The sequence below is a fragment of the Mesoplodon mirus genome, assembly GCF_964341445.2.
Source record: "Mesoplodon mirus genome assembly, chromosome: 19".
Lineage (NCBI taxonomy): Eukaryota > Metazoa > Chordata > Mammalia > Artiodactyla > Ziphiidae > Mesoplodon > Mesoplodon mirus.
In genome coordinates this window covers 64,404,243-64,425,140 of record NC_138995.1, presented here as the reverse complement: position 1 = coordinate 64,425,140, position 20,898 = coordinate 64,404,243, and the positions used below count along the sequence as shown (strand labels likewise).

At 46.0% G+C, this 20,898-nt stretch overlaps 1 protein-coding gene across 2 annotated transcripts in view; it reads left to right on the top strand.

Moving 5' to 3' along the window:
• Positions 1 to 20,898, top strand: part of LOC309794612 (uncharacterized protein) — a 312,987-nt gene that overhangs the window by 18,348 nt on the left and 273,741 nt on the right. Inside the window, exon 4 of one of the 2 annotated variants that reach the window (XR_014292156.1) lies at positions 8,096 to 10,628. The exons of the other annotated variant lie outside the window; for it this stretch is intronic. The gene's annotated coding sequence lies outside the window, so the exon portion shown is untranslated. Of the gene's footprint in view, positions 1 to 8,095; positions 10,629 to 20,898 lie in introns of those variants that run through there. 2 annotated transcript variants of the gene reach the window in all.

Below are 20,898 nucleotides of genomic sequence, written 5' to 3'. Positions count from 1 at the left end.
ACTCATGCGGGACATATATTCATCATTGCACTTGCAGAGAGCAGACGGGCCACTGCCTGACACAGATTTCAGCGTCATGCCACCCCAGTGGATTTCTTTTTTTTTTTTTAATATATTTATTTATTTTTGGCGGTGTTGGGTTTTCATTGCTGTGCACGGGCTTTCTCTCATTGGGGCGAGTGGGGGCTACTCTTCGTTGTGGTGCGCAGGCTTCCCATTGCGGTGGCTTCTCGTTGCAGAGCATGGGCTCTAGGTGCCCAGGCTTCAGTAGTTGTGGCACGTGGGCTCAGTAGTTGTGGCTTATGGGCTCTAGGCACACAGGCTTCAGTGGTTGTGGCACACGGGCTCAGTAGTTGTGGCTCATGGGCTCTAGGTGCGCAGGCTTCAGTAGTTGTGGCACACGGGCTTAGTTGCTCTGCGCATGTGAGGTCTTCCCGCACCAGGGCTCGAACCTGTGTCCCCTACATTGGCAGGCGGATTCTTAACCACTGTGCCCCCAGGGAAGCCACCCAGAGGATTTCTTAGCTTCATCCAGTGTGCCTAAGAGCTACTCTATTGCTGATGTAGTTAAAAGCAACTTCTGATTTTGTCAGCTTCCATCAATGTAAGACAGGCCAAACCTATTGGATCTTTCTGGCTTCTAGAGGCAACATATTCTCCATTGACTACTAAGGCTTATTTACGCAGTCACCCAGAAATCAGCCCACTTTGGGACCTTTACAACAGAAGGTCCTAGAGTCAGTTCAGACGGCTGGCCATACAACGGGCGCTTCTTTTGGTGCCTCCTGGAGACTCCAAGGTGGAAGCTCTGGCACCCACCTCCTATGCTTTGTAGAGTCTCTGGGCCCAGGATGGCAGTAAGTTGCCCAGGGGCTTCTTGTGCAAACTTCTGCCTGTTTCAACTTCACATGACATGCTGTGACGGCCACAACTGCGGGCTGCTTACTGAAGTCTCTTGGAAAGAAAGGCTTTCACAGGACCTGAACCTGTGATACTCTGCACCCAGATACCCATTATTTCCTGGGCCATGAAAGCAACACCCCATAAACTCAGAGTAACCATCAAGGCCTTGATACATGATGGAGCCATTCCTGGAGCTCTGGTGTATCCCACTTGCAGGAAGAGGTAGCCTTCCCTGTCCTCAGGCTCTTGCCAGATGCCACAGTGCTGAAGGAAAGCACCCTTCTCCTGGACCCTTGGCTACCTGGGCATTCACTTAGGGTCAACTAAGTAAACAATGGGAGATCACATACTTTATTTACAGTAATGTCACCAGTACATGTGATGGAGCTCTCTGGAGGGCTCCATTCAAAAAATTTTGGATACTGTTCCTCAGTCATGTCAGACAGTTATCCTGGCTGCTTATAGGCATTCATATTTTCTTCCCTGGATGTTATTGTTTGAGCTTCATGATCTGGACTAGTGGGTACATGATCTTTGTCCTTCACAGGCGCAAGCAGCGAGTCCAGCACATTCACAGCAACAGAATTTCCCCGCACCTTCCCATGAGGCCAGAGCCACATGTGCCATCCTGATCCTGGTGAGCTTCATCGTCTGTTTTTACTGTCTGTCTTCCATTTTGAATCTTTGTGTTGCTGTAATTGTAAATCCAGGCCAGTGGCTGATGGACATCTCTGTGCTACTAGCTTCACGTTTCCCAGCTTTCAGCCCATTTGTGCTCATCAGCAGTGACACCTGTGTCTCTAAGTTCTTTGATTTCTGCACCAAAAAAGAAAAAAAATGTTTTTCCTACTCTTGTTAAAGATCTATAAGGTTTCTTTTATTTCAGCATTTGGATCAACTATTCATTTTCTTTTCTTTTTATTATTTATTTATTATTTTTTAAAAATAAAATTATTTATTTATTTATTTATTTAAACACTCGAACGACCTTTAATGTGCTTACAACGAATCACTTTACAAAACGCACGAACACTTTCTAAAACGTAACTTTGGACACAGTACACAAATTAAAATAACAATATCAAAAACCATGGTTGCATGGTCTGATCCTCTAAAATGGACTTTAGGAATCTCTGAGCAATTTACTAGGATTCTAAATGTTCATCCAATGAGCCTAGCTACATTTCTACAGATTTGAATGTTGCACTGAGAACAGCTGCTCAAAGATGAGTTCCCTCTGTCAATCTCCACAGTTTTTCAAGGTCAAGTTACCTGTGAGCCCATTTGCATCCTCAGTCCTTAAAAGTGTGCTATGAAGTAAACCAGCAGGATGTATTGGGTGGAAACTGATTCCCAGGACACGTATGGATAAGCAAGTCAAACATTAAACATTCTATTTGAAAGAGAAAAAAAGCAAAGAAAGATGTTCCAATACACATCATCCAAGGAATAGGAGTTTCTACTAAAATACAAAAGTTGCGCAGCAGCAGTTACAACTTTTAATGGTATTTTGTTACCTGGGAAGACATATCCTGCCAGATATCTTGCAGGGAAATCTTTCAAGAGAGGTCACACCTAATCTATCCCATATACTTAAAAATGGCCAAATCTGAAACTCACCAAGTCCTTTTAGGGAAGAGGAAATAGGGCCACAGAAGTTAGGTGCCATTGTTTATGGCTGTCAGGAGTCAGCATTTTATTCACTAAGCCCCTGGCTGAAGCACTCTATCCTTTACTGCAGGACTTCTTGCTAAAAACCCACGCCATCAAATGTCCCCCTGTCCTAACCACAAAGTGGTCTGCAACGTTAGCCACCTGCTCCTTTGTTTTCCTTGAGGCCAGATTATCACCGGCCAGGACTTTTGTATAAGGACCTTCCCCACACTTGAAGTGTACTAAGTCAGCCGCATGCCACGTTCTTTAACGTTTTCTCTGTTGGGATTACTTCTCTGCCCCTCTCTGGCTGGCCAGCCCTGGATGTTTTAACTGTCCTAACAGAGGGGCGTCCACAGGGTAACCTGAGCCAACGCTGACTGTGAAGGTGATGTTGACTTCAGAAAGGTTTGAAAAGCAGTGTAGGATCTGCAAACCTGTGTGAACGGTTCAGGTTAAAATATTCGCGTTCAGAGTAGTATCAGCAGATAAGAGAGGAAGAGAGTGTGTGTAATGGTCTAATTCACCCGCGTGAGTCAATCACACTTAGTAAGGAGGTGGGGCTAGAAGTGAAGAACGGAGAGGAACATTGAGGTGAGAGAGACAACAATGGAAAAGCAATGGTCAACTCCAAGTCCAGAGGAACGGAAGTGCCTCAATTTGTGCGCCTGCAAAATATACACAGTGATCTGCCAACTGTCTTGTTAATATGCCATGTTGCCTCTGGGATCCTTAGGAGGAAGTAGTGAAGGGCCCAACATTTCAGTATTTTTCAGTGATAATTTCAAGCTCTGTAGCTCCAGCTCTTAGACAGTAGCGCTCTGATTCTATTATGTCCTGTCCTTCTTTTGAACTTTTTCCACTTTTCCCTGCTTTTGGTGATTCTTTCTCCATCTTGTTTTTATTCGGCATGGCTGGTGCGGACCACCGCCGCCGCTCCAGCCGCCTGCCCCCCTCAGCAGCAGCTCCGGCGGCCGCCGCCGCCGCCCGGGGACTGAGTCGTTCGCTCACTCATGGTTCCCCTTTCCCAGGCTCCCAGAGGTGGCGGGCGGCGGCCTTATTTATTTATTTTGGCTGCGCTGGGTCTTCGTTGCTGCGCGGGCTTTCTCTAGTAGCAGTGAGCGGGAGCTACTCTTCGTTGCGGTGCACGGGCTTCTCATTGTGGTGGCTTCTCTTGTTGCAGAATATGGGCTTTAGGCACATGGGCTTCAGTAACTGGCACGTGGGCTCAGTAGTTGTGGCACACTGGCTTAGTTGCTCCACGGCATGTGGGATCCTCCCGGACTAGGGCTTGAACCCGTGTTCCCTTCATTGGCAGGCGGATTCTTAGCCACTTTGCCCCCAGGGAAGCCCTCCTCTGTCTTTTCCTGTGGCACACCTGAGTGACCATCTCATAAATCGTACAAAACTCTTTTCATAGAAATTCCCTTTATTAAATGTCTGGTGGTTTGTACCATCCAGAAAATATCGTCTTTTATCAATTCTCCACAGAAAATTCGCCTGTTCATTTTTTATTTATTTTAATTTGGAATTTTTTAAAAATAATATTATACTAGTTTCAGGTGTACAGCATAGTGATTCAGTATTTTTACAGATTATACTCCATTAAAAGCTATTACACAATAGTGGCTAAAATTTCTTGTCCTATACAATATAACCCTGTTGCTTATCTATTTTATACATAGTAGTTTGTATCTCTTAATCCCATACGCCTAATTTGCCCCACCACCCTTCCCTCTCTACTTTGGTAACTACTGGTTTGTTTTCTATATCTGTGAGTTTGTTTCTATTTTGTGTCATACATTTGTATTGTTTTTAAATTGCACATAAATGATATCATACAGTATTTGTCTTTCTCTGTCTGACTCATTTCACCAGGCACAGTATTCTCTAGTTCTATCCAAAGTGCTGCAAATGGCAAAATTTCATTCTTTTTATGGCTGAATAATATTCCATTTTACACACACACACACCACATCTTCTTTATCCATTCATCTGTTGATGGGCATTTGGGTTGCTTCCATATCATGGCTATTGTAAATAGTGCTCTGGTGAACTTAGGGGTGCATGTATGTTTTCAAATTAGTGTTTTCATATTTTTCCGGAGATATATGTAGGAGTGGAATTGCTTCATCATATGGTAGTGCTATAGTTTTCTGAGAAACGTCCAAATTGTTTAACACTGGCTACACCAATTTACATTTCCACCAACAGTGTAGGAGGGTCCCCTATTTTTCCACATCCTCTCCAACATATTTTTAGACTCTTTGCTAACAGCCATTCTGACAGGTTTGAGGTGATATATCATAGTTGTTTTGATTGCATTTCTCTAATAATTAGCAATGTTGAACATCTTTTCATTTGCCTGTTAGTCATCTGTATGTCTTCTTTGGGATAGTGTCTACTCAGGTCTTCTGCACATTTTTGATGAGATTATTTGTTTTTTGATATTGAGTAGCATGAGCTGTTTCTATATTTTGGGTATTAACACCTTGTCGGTCATCATTTGCAAATATTTAATCCCATTCCATAGATTGTCTTTTTGGTTTGTCAATGGTTCCCTTTGCTGTGGGGAAGCTTTTAAATGTAATTAGGTCCCAGTTGTTTATTTTTGCTTTTATTTATTGATTGATTGATTGATTGATTGGCCACACCGTGTGGCTTGTGGGATTGTAGTTCCCGGACCAGGAATTGAACCCAGGCCCTCATCAGTGAGAGCGTGGAACCCTAACCACTGGACCGCCAGGGAATTCCCTGCTTTTATTTCCTTTGCTTTAGGAGACAGATCTAAAAAAATATTTCTCTGAGTTATGTCACAGAGTGCTCCATGGAGCATTTGCTTGGCTTGGGCACCCCTGGGCCGGGACACATGGTGAGGCAGTCACAGTCAGACCTCTCCCTGCCCTGCCTTGGGGACAGGACCCTTGGTCTCTCACAGCTGATCAGTATGTCCCCTCTCTAGCACTCCTGCTCTGTTTTGGCATTGCTCCGCAGGGAGAAGGCAGGGCCTGTGCGGTTCCTCTACATGTATGGTGGGTAGGTGATCTGTGGCCAAGCAGCTAGCCTCAGAAATCTGGGCTGCTTCTGATGTCCCGGTGAAGTAAGTGCCAACAATGGTGGACGCAGCCCCACCCGGGCTCTGCCGTGGGATCCAAGGGCCTCTGCATCTCAAGGTCTTTTCTCTAGTCTTGGCTGCCCTGAACCTGGTGCGATGCTCTGACATGGAGGTGACAGGCCCAGACATTGTCAGGTAGGTAAATGGATCCTTCACAGGAAAGCCATCAGTGTTGTTTCCCAGCAGAAGGATAGTCCTGGCCGTTGAGCATGGCGTGCAGTGTATGAGCAGGAGGGGGGACAGAGGGTGAACTAGTGTTCTTTGAGTCCCCAAGCTGGACTGGGAGGGAAAGAGGATTACAGTGACCAGACTCCCTTTGTCCTGAAACAGGCAACCTGACACTGAATCCCAAATACCTGTCCATCGCTGGGAGATCACAATGAGAAGACACACCCTCTCTGTGCCTCAGATTCCTCCCTCAAAATGGTCCATTTGCTGCTCGGTGACTACACTTGAGTCTTCCCACCTGTTACCACCCCAAACTCCTCCAACCTCAGTGCCATCCTCATTCGCTGCATTCATAAAGTCTTTCTCCACTGTGAACTCTCTGATGTTGAACCAAGTGGCACCTTTGGATAAAAGATTTATCACATTCGCTGCATTCATAAAGTCTCTCTCCACTGTGAACTCTCTGATGTTGAACCAAGTGGCACCTTTGGATAAAAGATTTATCACATTCCTTGCACTCATAAGGCTTTTCTCCAGTGTGGATTTTCCTATGGGTATTGAGGTTTTGTCCTATGCTAAAAGAGTTCCCACATTCACTGCACTCATAAGGCCTTCCTCCAGTGTGAATTCTTCAATGTATAAGGAAAGTGGCTTTATGAGTAAAAAATTTTCCACATTGGCTGCATTCGTAAGGCTTTTCTCCAGTGTGGATTTTCCTATGGACAGTGAGGTACTGGCTTTGGCTAAAGGATTTCCCCACATTCACTGCATTCACAAAGCCCTTCACTAGTGAGGACTCTCTCATCCTGAACAAGTATTTCTGTGTGGCTGGAGGCTTTCTCCCCAGCTGTGATGACCTGTGATATCAACATGAGATGTAAACTTAAGGTCTTCTCAATCTTCAATAGATAGACTTAAATAGACTCCAGAGTTCCAAGAGTTAACATTAGTTAGATTCTGTAAGTACAGGTATTGTTTAGGTGAAGAGATGGAATCTGTCTGTTGTACATCCTTCCCTGTGCCTCCATTGGAGCTTCTTTTTGTAGTATTTAAATATTGTCCCTTTTTGTGTGCTGAGTTCCTCTGGGCCGGTGTTGGCCACTCACATGTCCTACTGTTCTGTTAGGACTTGTATCATTTGCCTCCCATGTAGTTGTTGAACTGGGGGTGGAGAGTCCTTGGTGCTTCACGGGATGGACATGACTCTGGTCTCAGCAAAAAGAGATCACAGGTAGCATGGCCAAGATGAATGGCAGCTGGAAGAGCTTCATATCAGGTCTGTGTTCAGGTCATTCCAGAAACCTATCCTGGTTGAGTGTCATTGCCAGTGGCCACAAATCATTTCTCTTGTCCCTTCTCCATTCTTTTTTTATTTTAAAATTTATTTATTTTTGGCTGTGTTGGGTTTTCGTTGCTGCGCACATGCTTTTCTCTAGTTGTGGCGAGCGGGGGCTATTCTTCCATGTGGTGCACAGTCTTCTCATTGCGGTAGCTTCTGTTCTTGCAGAGCATGGGCTCTAGGTGCGTGGGCTTCAGTAGCTGTGCCATGCGGACTCAGTAGTTGTGGCTTGCGAGCTCTAGAGCTCAGGTTCAGTAGTTGTGGCACACGGGCTTAGTTGCTCCGTGCCATGTGGGATCTTCCTGGACCAGGGATCAAATCCATGTCCCCTGCATTGACAGGCGTATTCTTAACCACTGCACCACCGGGGATGTCCCACCTTCTCCATTCTTGATATTCTGCCAACTTGTCATTTCTACTACTTCAATTTTTATTCTGATTCCAGCTTGGAATTAATTCCCTATCACCTCTCTAAGCCACTTATCTCATGTGGTCCTCTCACTGTTTTCCCCATAGTACCTACTGACATTGTTTATGTCCTGAAACACATAGGTATCCTGTAATATTCCTTGAACATCAGATACCTGTTGCAGTCAGATTTTCTGGGGCCTGGACATACACTTGTGCACAGAATCACAGGTCAGCAGTAGACTTGTTCCTGGTAGAAGCTATTGAGAGGAGTGAATTGTAGAACATGCCTTTCACCCTTGGGCCACATCCAGTCTTTGTTTCCTGTGCTTGGTGAGGCCTCCTCGATTCTGTGACCTTAAGGCCCAATTTGGTAGAGCAGTTGCTTCCTCAATTTGACCCCAACTCCATTTCCTGAACACAATCCCATGGACTCGTTCTTTCATGTATCAGATGTACAATTGTGATGGTGTCAGTCCCCCGTAACAAACTCAACGTGGACTTCACAGTTGTTTTCAGGTTCTTGGCATGGAGTCAAGGATGAAGAGACACCACCTGAACAGACTGTATCTGGAGAAGGAGTGTCACAGATGAGGACCCCCAGCACAGGTTTGTCTCCTGAGAAGCCCCAGCCCTGTAAGATGTGTGTCCCAGTCTTCAGAGATATTTTGCACTTGCCTGAACACCAAGGAATAAATAGGGGGCAGAAAGCATACACGTGTGGGGAATGTGGGAAACAGTTCTATTTCACTGCAGACCTTCAACAGCACCAGAGGCAGCACGTTAGAGAGAAACCCTTCAGCTGTGATGTGGGGAGACCCGCATTTTTGAAGAGCTGCACAGTCTACGCATCAGGGAATCTCTCTATGTACAGTGAGACTGGGAAGGAATTAGTGGCCAAAATTGGACTTCAGAAACAGGTCACTAATACCAGGAAGAAACTGAACAACAGTAAAGAGTGTGAAGCTGTTTTTCACAGTGGAAAAGGTCATCACAGCTGGGGAGAAGGTGAGAAAGCCTGCAGCCACACAGAAATACTTGTTCAGGGTGAGAGAGTCCTCACTAGTTAAGGGTTTTGTGGGTTCAGAGAATGTGGGAAAGCCTGAACTCGAAGAACTAACCTTATTCACCACCAGAAAGTTCACACGCAGAAAGGCCCTATGAATGCAGCCAATGTGGAAAAGTTTTTACCCACAAGTCCAGATTCTTTGCACATCAGAGAGTTAACTGTGGAGAAAGGCTTTATGAGTACAGCCAGTGTGGGAGATCTTTTAGCCAAATGAAGTACCTCTGCCCACTGGAAAATTCACACCAGAGAAAAGCCTTATGAATGCAAGGAATGTGATAAATCTTTCATCCAAAAGTGGAACTTAATTGAACATCAGAGAGTTCACAGTGGAGAAAGCCCTTATTAGTGCAGCGAATGTGGGAAATCCTTTGGCTAAGGACAGCTTCTGTGTATCTATAGGGAAATCCACACTGGATAAAAGCCGTATGAGTGCAAGGAATGTAATAAATCTTTCACCCAAAGGTACCACTTGATTCAACATCAGAGAGTTCACAGTGCAGAAAAGGCCTTATGAATGCAGCGAATATGGATGGCACTGTTGTTGGAGGAATTGAGGTGGTAACAGGATGGGAAGAAACTGTGCAGTTATTATGTAGCAAATAGACCCTTTCTAGGGAGGAAACTGAGGCACAGAGAGAATGTATCATCTGTTTGTGATCTCCCAGCAATGGACACGGATCTGGGATTCAATGCCAGGTTGCCTGGTTCAGGATATTGGGGGGGGGGGTCTGGTCACTTCACTTCTCCACCCCCCATACCAGTTTTGGGGACTGAAGGAACACCTTCTCTATCCTGACACTTCTGCCCCCCCATAACCACCCCTCCCCCACCCTATTGAGTCCTACTCACACCCCAGCCCCATGCTGATGGACAGGAGTATCTTGTCTCTGGGAACCAACATTGACTTTTCTGTAAGTGACCCCATTTATCTACCTATCCTAACCAGTGCTCAGATTCGATTATTATGATTCTCATTTGTGAAAGAAGGTGTGTGCAGCCCAGAGAGGTTGAGGGACTTCCACAAGGGCTCACTACTGCGAAGCCTTTGATGAGAGTGGTTCCTCTACACACTGCACCCATCCACTGGCTTCTCTCCTGCCCCTCCGAGCAGGGCCTCCATTTTCTGTGTTCTGACCATGAACCACCCACACCTGGCGTCTGCATCTCAACTAGGGTCTCCAGCTTCATTTCCACCAGTGCATATCTGCCGGAAACACCCTCCCACTTGGGAAGTTCTCCACAGGGACAGCAGCACTAAGCCAGGCACTCTAGACTGGGTCATTGGTGTCACCCCAGATTTGACATGGGCTCCACCGCCATATGCAGTAATTCGTTTCCAAGGTCCTGTCCATCTTCTTCATAAGCCCACATCAGGATGTCCCTGTTGCCCCATTATGCAGTTGACCCACTCATGTTCTGGGAAGTGTGAGGGACACTGAGAATTAAGAATGTCCACTGTGGCCCTCATGTGGCTTGGTCCCCGAGGCTCTTCCTCCTAACCCCTCTACCCATTATCTCAGTGATCCTCCCCCACCATCACCGAAAAATATAAGTCACCAAACAATGATTGTTAACCAGCAAGAACTTGCCCACCCTTCTTTGGGACCCACACTTGACCAACCTAACTTAAAAGCTAAGTCTTAATGCAGGCAGACATCTCCAATGAAGACTGTAAAATGGCACTATGAAATCATTATGATTTTAATTGTATTTCTCTCAGGATTCTCGTTCTTTTAAAATTAATTAATTATTTTTTTGGCTGCGTGGGGTCTTCCGTTGTTGTGCCCGGGCTTTCTCTAGTTGCAGCGAGCAGGGGCTACTCTTCGTTGTGGTGTGCGGGCTTCTTATTGTGGTGGCTTCTCTTGTTGCGGAGCACGGACTCTAGGCATGCGGGCTTCAGTAGTTGTGGCTCGCAGGCTGTAGAGTGCAGGCTCAGTAGTTGTGGCGCACAGGCTTAGTTGCTCTGCTGCATGTGGGATCTTCCCAGACCAGGGCTCGAACCCATGTCTCCTGCATTGGCAGGTGGATTCTTAACCACTGCACCACCGGGGAAGCCCCATCTCTCAGGATTCTTGATGTTGAGGGTTTTTTTTTTCTCAAAAAATGCTCTTTATTCATTCACATATATTATTGCATTTAATGATCACTTCATACCCATGAACCGAGGAAGCAGAAAGATAATTCCTTCACAGATGAAGAGTTTGAGATCCATAATAAAGTCCTTCTTCCCAATTAGCAGCGAGTGAACAGAAGATCAAAAACCACCTCTCCTTTCAGCTCTCCAACTTCACCCTTCTTTCTTGAAGACAATGGAGTGTTCAACCCTCATTTTCACATATGTTTATTGTTATTAAAAATTTCTTTAGCAACAAACTTGAAGTATAACCAAAAATCCATACTTCAAAATGTATAGAAATTATATTTACATATAATTTTTCACATTAACTCATTCAAAGTGTAACTCTATATTACAGGTGTTGGTTGAAACATCTAGGCATCTTAGCATTTTGTCTTCATATCATGCAAACTAAGTCCTAACCAGGACTTAGTGTGTGTCCTGTCTGGTTAAATTTCTATTCCTATCTTTTGCCTACTTTTATTTTGTGAGATTTGCCTATTTTCTCTTTTTTTTGACAAATAGGAGAGCGGGGAAACAACAAAGACATCTGTGAGATTTCACTCATTCACCAATAATGTGAGTGACTTTTTTTCTGAATGTAATTGTAATTTGGAATAGTGAAAGCATAGTTTCTCATGTTTTCCTCAATTTTTTTTTACTATGCATGACGTAATGACCACATACATGATACATGTTTAAGATAAATCTGCATTATTAACATATGCTACCTCAGTCCTAAGTCCAAACATTCAATTACATAGTAAATTAAGCCCTGTTTTGTAGTGTTTGCCAATTTCCAACCATAGCCAATGTCAAATTGCCAACATAATGTCACCAAACACGGAGTTGGGAAGCATTGCCAGTAGGCCACCATTGTATACTTTTTCCACCTTACAGGTTCAGCAGCAGCAAATAATTTTAGGAATGTAGTTACCATAGTAGAATGATTATAAAGTGACAGGTTTTGCATATTTGTTTTAAAAATCGTTTCCTGGATGTGTAGTTGACTTAGAATAAATTGCAAGTATTTGAAATGTACATTTTGGCATTCTGATACTTGTGCACACCCCTGAAAGCAGTTTCTTCCTGCCGTTTTAAATTCATCCTCAACATTAAAATTGCTGTTGCAAGGGACTTCCTTAGTGGTCCAATGTTTAAAAATCTGCCTTCCAATGCAGGGGACCCGGGTTGGATCACTGGTCAGGGAACAAAGACCCCATATGCCGTGGGGGCAACTAAGCCCGCGTGCCACAACTAGAGCGGAGCCCGGGCGCAGAAACGAAAAATCCTACATGCCACAACTAACACCCTATGCAGCCAAATAAATAAACAATTTAAAAAAATTACTGATGCAAGAACATATTCTACTTTTGTGATGATTGTTTTCAAATGTTCATATAAACGGAATGACTGTTGGATCCTACCCCTATGTTAGATCATTTATCACATCATGCACATTTGTGTACTTGTGTAACATCATGTACGTGGTGGTTTTTAAATGTATAATTCCAAGTACCATGTCATTGAATACATAATTTCTTAGCATGTATTTCTAAAATAAAAGAGCCCTCACATAACTCTGGTAACTTTATTGCCATGAAAGTATTCTAAATATTACTGCATGTCAGCACAACTGGGGACACAGTGTGTTAGAGTTTGAATGCTAACAGCCTTCAATGCTGCCTGGACGTACAAGCTCATGTACCACAGCACAAAAGATGTGTGACAGAAATGAAACCTTCTTGGGAAAATAAAATGGGAGGTGCTGACCCAGCATGGCAGGTGTGGCCACACAAACACTCCAGGTAGATTGTGGGACAGGCGTGTGATAGGGATGCTCAACATTCTGGCGTGTGGGCCACACACAATCACACAGTTCTCCTGGATCCATGTGATGAGGTGGGTGCAGACTGGCTTAGAAAGAATAGCCTCTCCCACATCACTGCAAGTTTGATGATGCACTGATGGTGTTCAGTTCAGGGACTGGGTCACCACCTTGTTACAAGCTGGAGATTCACACCTGTGAGCAGCTTTATCAAGCAAAGGACTTGGGGAGGGGTTTACAGGGTTTATGTGAGGTGTCAGCCTGCATTCAGCCCTTAGCATTTGGACGAAGGTTTGTCAAGGGTGAGTCCTGAGGAGTTGTGGGCACGTTCTTGCTGATTAGCAATCATTCGGTGATTTATGTTTTTCTGGTGGGTAGGAGGAGCTGTAAGGAGATGGGTGAGGGGGTTAGGAGGAAGAGCCTTGGTTACAGGGAGAGTGCTGCAGTGGACATTCTTCATCCTTCAGGGACCCTCACAGGGTTTGAAATAGTTACCAGGACAATTTGTACCCAGGCACATTCTGAAGTGGGTTCATGAAGAACATGGACACGACTTTGGGAACAAATCACTGCATATGGCATATGGTGGAGGTACGTGTCATATTTGGGGCGATGCTGAAGGCCCTGTGTGGTTTGTTGGGTTCGTGCTGCTGTCCCTGTGAACAACTTCACAAAAGGAAAGGTGTTTGCAGGTAGATGTACACTGGGGGAGGTGGAGCTGGAGACCATGGTGTGGATGCAGACGTGAGGTGTGGGTAGTTCATGGTCGGGACACAGCTGATGGATTCTGTGCAGGGAGGTGCACAAGAGAAGCCAGTGCACCTGTGCAGTGTGGAGGATGCACTCTCATCAAAGCGATGGCAGCTGAATGCCATTCTGGAAGTCCCTTAAACTTTCTGAACTGCAGACCCCTCCTTTCACAAATGGGAAAAATAATAATAGATTCTGAGCACTGGGCAGGTTGGGTAGATAAGTGGGGTCATTCACAGGAAAGCCATCAATGTTTGTTCCCAGTGAAAAGATAGTCCTGTCCATCTGCATGGGCTTCAGGGAATGAGCGGGGCTCTTGGGGAGCAGGGGACAGAGGGTGTCAGGATGGACAAGGTGTTCTTTGAGTCCCCAAACCTGCTTGGGGAGTGAAAGAGGACTACAGTGACCAGACTGCTTGTGACCTGAACCAGGTGACCTAACATTGACTCCCAATTCCTAGTCCATTGCTGGGGGTTCACAAGCAGAGCAGAAGATACCCTGTATGTGGGCCACAGTTTCCTCTCAAGAAATGGTCCATTTGCTGCAGGATACATGCCCCTACATCCTCCCACCCTGTTACCACCTAAACTACAACCCCAGTGCCCTCCATGACCTTTCTGATTCCTGCTCCATCTGAACACCCTGGGTCCCCCCCCACAGTTCCTTGGGTAGGAAATGGGACTTTTCAAATCCCCTTCACAGCATTTGTTCCCTTTGAGCAGCCACAGCAAGGAGCAGAGGCTGCAGAGTCTAGAGACCTCTTCGTGGATTCTGCTGAGTCCCCTTTGGGGTTGTGACCTGGAGGAAGTCCCCTCTCAGCCCTTCCATTTCTTCAGGTCTGAAATGGGGACATTATCAATACCTCCTATGGATTTAGAGGACTGTGGAGGGTACACGTGTGACCCAAGTCCCTCAGTGCCCAGGTGGCTCCCTAGGTGCCGTTTTGGGTGGTGCGTAAGGATCCCCCCAATACTCTGTCCTTGTCTACAGAAAGTAGATTTATGTTTGACTGAAATGGATTTAACAGTGTTAAGGGAAAAATTTATTCTGACACTTGTTAAAATGGTAAGGAATTCTTTATGCAGAACTATCAATATTTTGGATAGGTGTCAAGCTTCTGACAATATAGGTGAAATATTGAGTTCAACTTTAAGACAGCTGAGGATTTAGAGCCAAGTAGTGGAGTGAACGGGTCAGTGGATGGAAAATTACCAACAGAAAACAGGGTAAGGGGTGTTCTTGGTAAACCAACTTAACAATCTTGCCATAGAGGTCAGATATTGAGGATAGGAAATGGGTGTTTGATCAGATATCACTGAGGGAGTTATTCTTACTAAGCGGGCTTTGCAGATTTCTTGATGAAACTTGGCTAAGCAGGCCCTGCAAGGATGGGTCAAAGACCAAGATCTGTGGGAAAGAACGCTCAGAGGAGTCTGACTAAAGCTTAGGCAAAGAGAGAGTCTTTTTCAGTCTCTGGTGTTGAAGGAAGTGACCTTTTGTCTTCCAAACAATATAGGTTAATTTTTCATTTGGTTGTTTTTGTTCATTATGGACCAGCTGAGAGGAAATCAAGGTGGCAGTGTAAGAGGACATGAGCTCACTTCTCCACATGAACACATCAAAAATACATCTACGGTGGAACAATCTTCACTGAAAACGAACTGGAAACTGGCAGAAGGACTTCTGTACAACCAAGGCTCTAATCATCATACACACGTAATCCGGCAGGAAGGGAAGAAAAGCACTGGGGTCTAGAGATGTGGGACTCAGGGGAGAAGGGAGATCACATGGGCAGACACCCACCCTGGGCAGTGAGCTGATCGAGCCACAGACTGGGTGACCCAGTCCTGGGTTCTTTGTGGTAGAGGCAAGCCTCCTTACTGGTTGGAGGACCAGTGGGACAGAGAGAAAAGTTGGAGGAGCCTGGACTCTGTTTGGAAGGAGTGTGCATGCTCCCACCTGGCCCTGGGGCCGGGCAGAGAGAGGTCCGCTCCAGCAGCTGCCGGTTTCCAGTGAGCAGGTTCACCACACACCCCGGCCAGAGCAGAAGAAATGCTCTGGCTCCACTAACTCCATGCCCCAACATGTCGCTGGATCTGGGGCAGTCAAGACCAGGGAAAGACTCCATTTATGGATGAAGAGGCAACCCAGTCCCAGGGCAGAGCCCAGGTGGGGCTGCGGTGGCCATTGTGGGAACTTGCTCCACTGGTACATGAGAAGCAGCCCACATCTCTGATGATAGCTGTTGGGCCACAACTCACCCACTCCACCATACATGCAGAGAAACCACACTGGCCCTGCCTTCTCCCTGTGGAGCGGTGCCACAGCAGGGCGGGAGTGGCGGAGGCCGAAGACACTGGTCAGCTGGGAGAGAGTAAGGGGTCTTGTCCCAGAGGCAGGATAATATATGAATAATGGCCCAGCCTGAAGACCAAAGAAAGAGCCCAGAGACAAGGACAGAGACATCAATGGTTGAATGGATGTGGATCTTACTTATCCAGAGCAAGGTCCTGGAGACACACTCCCACCATGGTCTGCAGACAAGAGGCAGAATGTGACTGCAGTTCTTTTTTACTGGGGGGGGGGGGGTGGTGGCAGAAGGAGGTTACCTGATGTAGAGGGAATTGACGTGAGGTTGGCTCATCAGTTCTCAGGGAAACCATCACAGGAGAACAGCACTCAGAGCACCTTTGTTAAACTATCAATGTGAAGAAGTTATGATCTAAAGATTAGAACAATCACTACCTATGGCTAGGGCAAGAAGGTAGGCATTCACTGATTAAGCCTTATGATTAACAGGGAAGGTCAGCCATGTGAGTAGGGTGCAGGTGAATCAGACTGGTGGGGCAGGGATGTACATAGAGCAAGAATACAGCCATTTTGGTTGGCCTGATCATCCGTCAGTGTTTCTCACTGACTTGGGCACAATCACTGACTATACAGCCAGGAGAGCCTTTGCTGGGGGGACCAAAAGTAGTGCTTTCCCTCTTGTTTAGCTGCATCAGGCCTGCCCGATATCTCCTTTCCAGATTCCCAGTCAGGGTCCTGTCTTTTTTCTTCTCCCTGACCATAGCTTACAAAATGACTCTAGCACTTCAGGGTGCACGCATTTCAAGAGCAATAGGATGTTTATTTACTTTTAGTGACCACTGGATGTCGACGTGGTTTGGCTTCAAGGAGTCTGAGATTAAATAAATACTCTGAACTATACCCCCTTTCCCTCATGTATCCCCACCCAGACCTTAAGAGGGATGGAGCCGCTTCCTCGCCCCCCAACCCGAGCTGATTTCCCAGCGCTCCTCTCGGAGCTGTTTGGCTATTTTCCTGGTGCTTCCAGTGTGGGGCGCCACTGCTTCAGGCCATGGAACTACATTACCCAGAAAAGCTTGCGCTAAGGGACCGTTCATCCAATAAAAATCTAGAAAAGAGGCATTTCCGGGAGGGGAACATCTGGGAGGGGGACTTCCGGTGTCTTCGTGGCGGACATTTTGATTGTTGATGAGACTGTAGACCTGGTCATTAGCTCCGCTGGGCGGTGTTGGAAACGAGGTGAGGGGCCCAGGAGGCGGAAGTGGAGGGTTTATGCGCACCACACAGGGGCGGGTCTTAGGGACGCGGACGACGCCGCCGCTTGAGGGGAGTAACCGTGCCGACTCCGACCCGGTCGCTGGACTGTGGCCGCTCCGTTCCGCGCAAAGGCTCCGATGGCGGCGCCTGCGTTGACGGACCCACCTCAGGTAAACGCTGCGGTCTCCGGGTTCTCGCCTGCCCGTTTTCCCACCGAAATACGAACGCCCCGAGTAAGCAGCGCCTGGTCACGTCTGGTCCAGGACAGTGAGGGCTTCAGGGGCGGTTTATCTATTTCTGACCACCAGTGTATGCAGTGTGAGTGAGGCTTGGAGATGCAACTGAAGCAGGAACATTCCGGGGACGTGTACTCCGTCTTGTTTCTGCGAGGAGCCAAGTATGAGGCCAGGCTGCATCTGGAGTGGTAGCTGAGAGGTTGTACCTTTCTTCTTAGGGCCCTCGGAGCGGTGGAGAGTTTTGAGCAAAGGAAGGACACGATCTGAGTTAGGCTTTTAAAAATTCTCCAAAGCCTGTTCAGTGGAAGAAAAGACTGTAGGTGGGTGACGAGGACTTTGAGGCGGAGGGAAGTTGTGGCTTTTCCAAGGTCACAACTGATAAACGGTAGCACTGGGGACGGAGGCAGGGAGGGGAGACTAGCCAGTGAGCCCGAGGTTACCTGGCTCTGGTACCGCCATGGGGCCAGGGAAGGCCTGAGCCCCTGGAGTACCACCGTGGTCACTCTCTTCTATGGCCTGCTTGTTCTCACAGATTCCCGGGGCTGCCGAAGCACTTTTGGTAAATGGAGGTTGTCCCAATCCCTCACTTGTTTTGACCCCCACGCACACATTCTCTGTGTTTGAGGTGTCTTAGGGCTCTTCACCTGCCATTCTACTAGCTTTTTGGTTTGGGGACCTTGGAGAACCTCATGCTCTGGGTACTGAGTGCAGGCCCAGACGTTCTATGGAAGGAGTATGGAAGGTTACTGCAGAACCCACACCAGTATGTGGAAGTACTTTGAGGTAAGGTTGAGTTGGTTTAGGTAAGTGCAGGTCTCCTTTATTTTCTGGTGAGAATAAACAGCACAGAAGAGCAGGATTTCGGCTTCAAATGACTGCCTGTGTGTTCTGGAGGCAATGCGAGGTTCAGATCAGAGGAGGGAGGTTTTCTCCCCCAGGTCTCAAGTGGCTCCATCTCATTGGGCAGTAGGGGAAATGTGTGGGACGTTGGATTGTGGGTTTTCAGGAGTGAGACCGTTCATGGTTTTATTTGTCCCTGTTATACCAGGGCAGTGTGACCTTTGAGGATGTGGCCGTGTACTTCTCCCGGGAGGAGTGGCGTCTTCTCGATGAGGTTCAGATACACCTGTACCTTGATGTCATGCTGGAGAACTTTGCCCTTGTCTGCATGCTGGGTAAGGCCCTCACACCCACCCCTATCCTCTGAGCTAGGCTCTGCCTTTCTTCTCTTCCCCAAGGGCAACTCTGTCCTTCTCATCTGGAACATGGGCACTGCTTTCTTCTTCAATTGCTTGGTTATGTGCTGTGGTTACTATGGCTAGGCAGAGTGCATCCCTAACCCTTACTGCCCGAACACCAGTAGCCCCAAAGTTGCAGCTAAGGATTCAGGGTCAGTAGTCTTTTTTTGATGATTGTTTTTAATTTTATTGAAGTATTGTTGATTTACAATTTTGTTTTAATTTCTGCTGTACAGTAGGTCCCTGGTTATCCATTTATAATACAGCAGTGTGTACATGTCAATTCCAAACTCCCTAAGTGTCCATCCCCTTCACCCTTCCCCCCTGGCAACCACAAGTTCATTCTCAACGTCTGTGAGTCTGTTTCTGTTTTTTAAATCAGTTTATATGTATCAACTTTTTTTTTAGATTCTGCATGTCTTTCTCTTTGTGACTTAACGTCACTCAGTATGACAATCTGTAGGTCCATCCATGTTTCTGTGAATGGCATTATTTCATTCGTTTTAATGGCTGAGTAATATTCCATGGTATATAAGCACCACATCTTCTTTATCCATTCAACTGTCGATGAACATTTAGTTTGCTTCTATGTCTTGGCTATTGTAAACAGTGCTGCATCGACCATTGGGGTGCATGTATTCTTTCAAACCATGTTTTTCTCTGGATATATGGTGAGGAATGGGATTGCTGGAATATATGGTAACTCTATTTTTCGTTTTTTTTTTTTTTTTTTTGAAGAGCAGAAAAAAAATTTATTTATGGAAAAGTCTTGCTTTTACTATGACCATTGCATTTTTGTTTGCCATTGCTCTTACCTTTAATTGGTACTCTTGCAGTCTATTTTTCGTTTTTGAGGAACCTCCATACTGTTCTCCATAGTGGCTGTACCAGTTTACAGTCCTAGCAGCAGTGTAAGAGGTTTCCTTTTTCTCCACACCCTCTCCTACACTTGTTATTTGTAGGCTTTTTAATGATGGCCATTCTGAGTGGTGTGAGACTGTACGTCATTGTATTGGAGTTTTTTTTTGTTTGTTTTGTTTTTTGCGGTACGCGGGCCTCTCACTGCTGTGGCCTCTCCCATTGCGGAGCACAGGCTCCTGACGTGCAGGCCCAGCGGCCATGGCTCACGGGCCCAGCCGCTCCACGGCATGTGGGATCCTCCCGGACCGGGGCACGAACCCGTGTCCCCTGCATCGGCAGGCGGACTCTCAACCACTGCGCCACCAGGGAAGCCCTACCTCATTGTATTGAATAGTTTTGATTTGTATTTCTCTGATAATTAGCAATGATGAGCATCTTTTCATGTGCCTATTGCCCATTTGTGTTTTTGCTTTAGAGAGATGTTTATTTAGGTCTTCTAGGTTGTTTGTTTTTTGTTATTGAGTTGTATAGCTGTTTATATATTTTGGAAATTAAGCCTTTGTCAGTCACATTATTTGGAAATAGGATATCTTTTTGTTTTCTTTATGGTTTCCTTTTCTGTGCCAAAGCTTATAAGTTCGATTAGATCCCGTTTGTTTATTTTTGCTTTTATTTCTGTTGCCTTGGGAGACTTTCATGGTCAGTAGTCTTGCCATCCGCCTGATCGACCCCTCCTTGTTTGCCCTCTCTTTGGCCAGGTGACTGTCCAAATGAATGGTACCCAAGTTTTGCTCCATTCTCGTACCTGACATATTTTTGTGCCTGACTGTGTGACAGTGTTGTCACTGATGTGGTTACTACTAAAACAGACCATAAGATGTTTTTGCAAGACCTTTTTTCAAGATTCCAATTTCTCTATATCCATGCCAGCATCTGGGTTTTTGTTTCTTTTTATTTTTTTAACATTTATTTATTTATTTCAGTTTTGCCAAGTCTTAGTTGTGGCAGGCGGGTTCCTTAGTTCCGGCTCACTTGTTCCTTAGATGCGGCTTGCAGACTCCTTAGTTGTGGCATGTGAACTGTTAGTTGTGGCATGCATGTGGGATATAGTTCCCTGACCAGGAATCGAACCCTGACCCCCTGCGTTAGAGCGCAGAATCTTTACCACTGCTCCACCCAGGATGTTCCAGCATCTGTTATTTTCTGTTCTCTTGTTTTGTTTTGTTTCGGCCTTGCCAGGGGGGCATGCAGGATCTTAGTTCCCCAAGAAGTGCTGACCAGGGATCAAACCTGCGCCCCCTTCAGTGACAGCATGCAGTCTTAACCACTGGACTGCCAGGGAGGTCCTTGTTATTTTCTGTTCTTTTTATCATAGCCATCCTAATGGCGGTGAAATGGTATATTTTTCCCATTTCAATTACATCCCTTTCAGTGTGCTTATTGGCCATTTGTACAGCTTTAGAAAAATATCTGTTCAAGTCCTTTTTTATTTATTAATCAAGTTGGTTTTTTGGTTGTTGTTGAATTACAGATTTATCCATGGATTCTGGATATGAATCCCTTTTTATATATGCGTTTTGGAAATGTTTTCTCCCAATCTGTGGTTTCTTTCTTACTGTGTTTATAGTGTCCTTTGGGGTTAAAAAG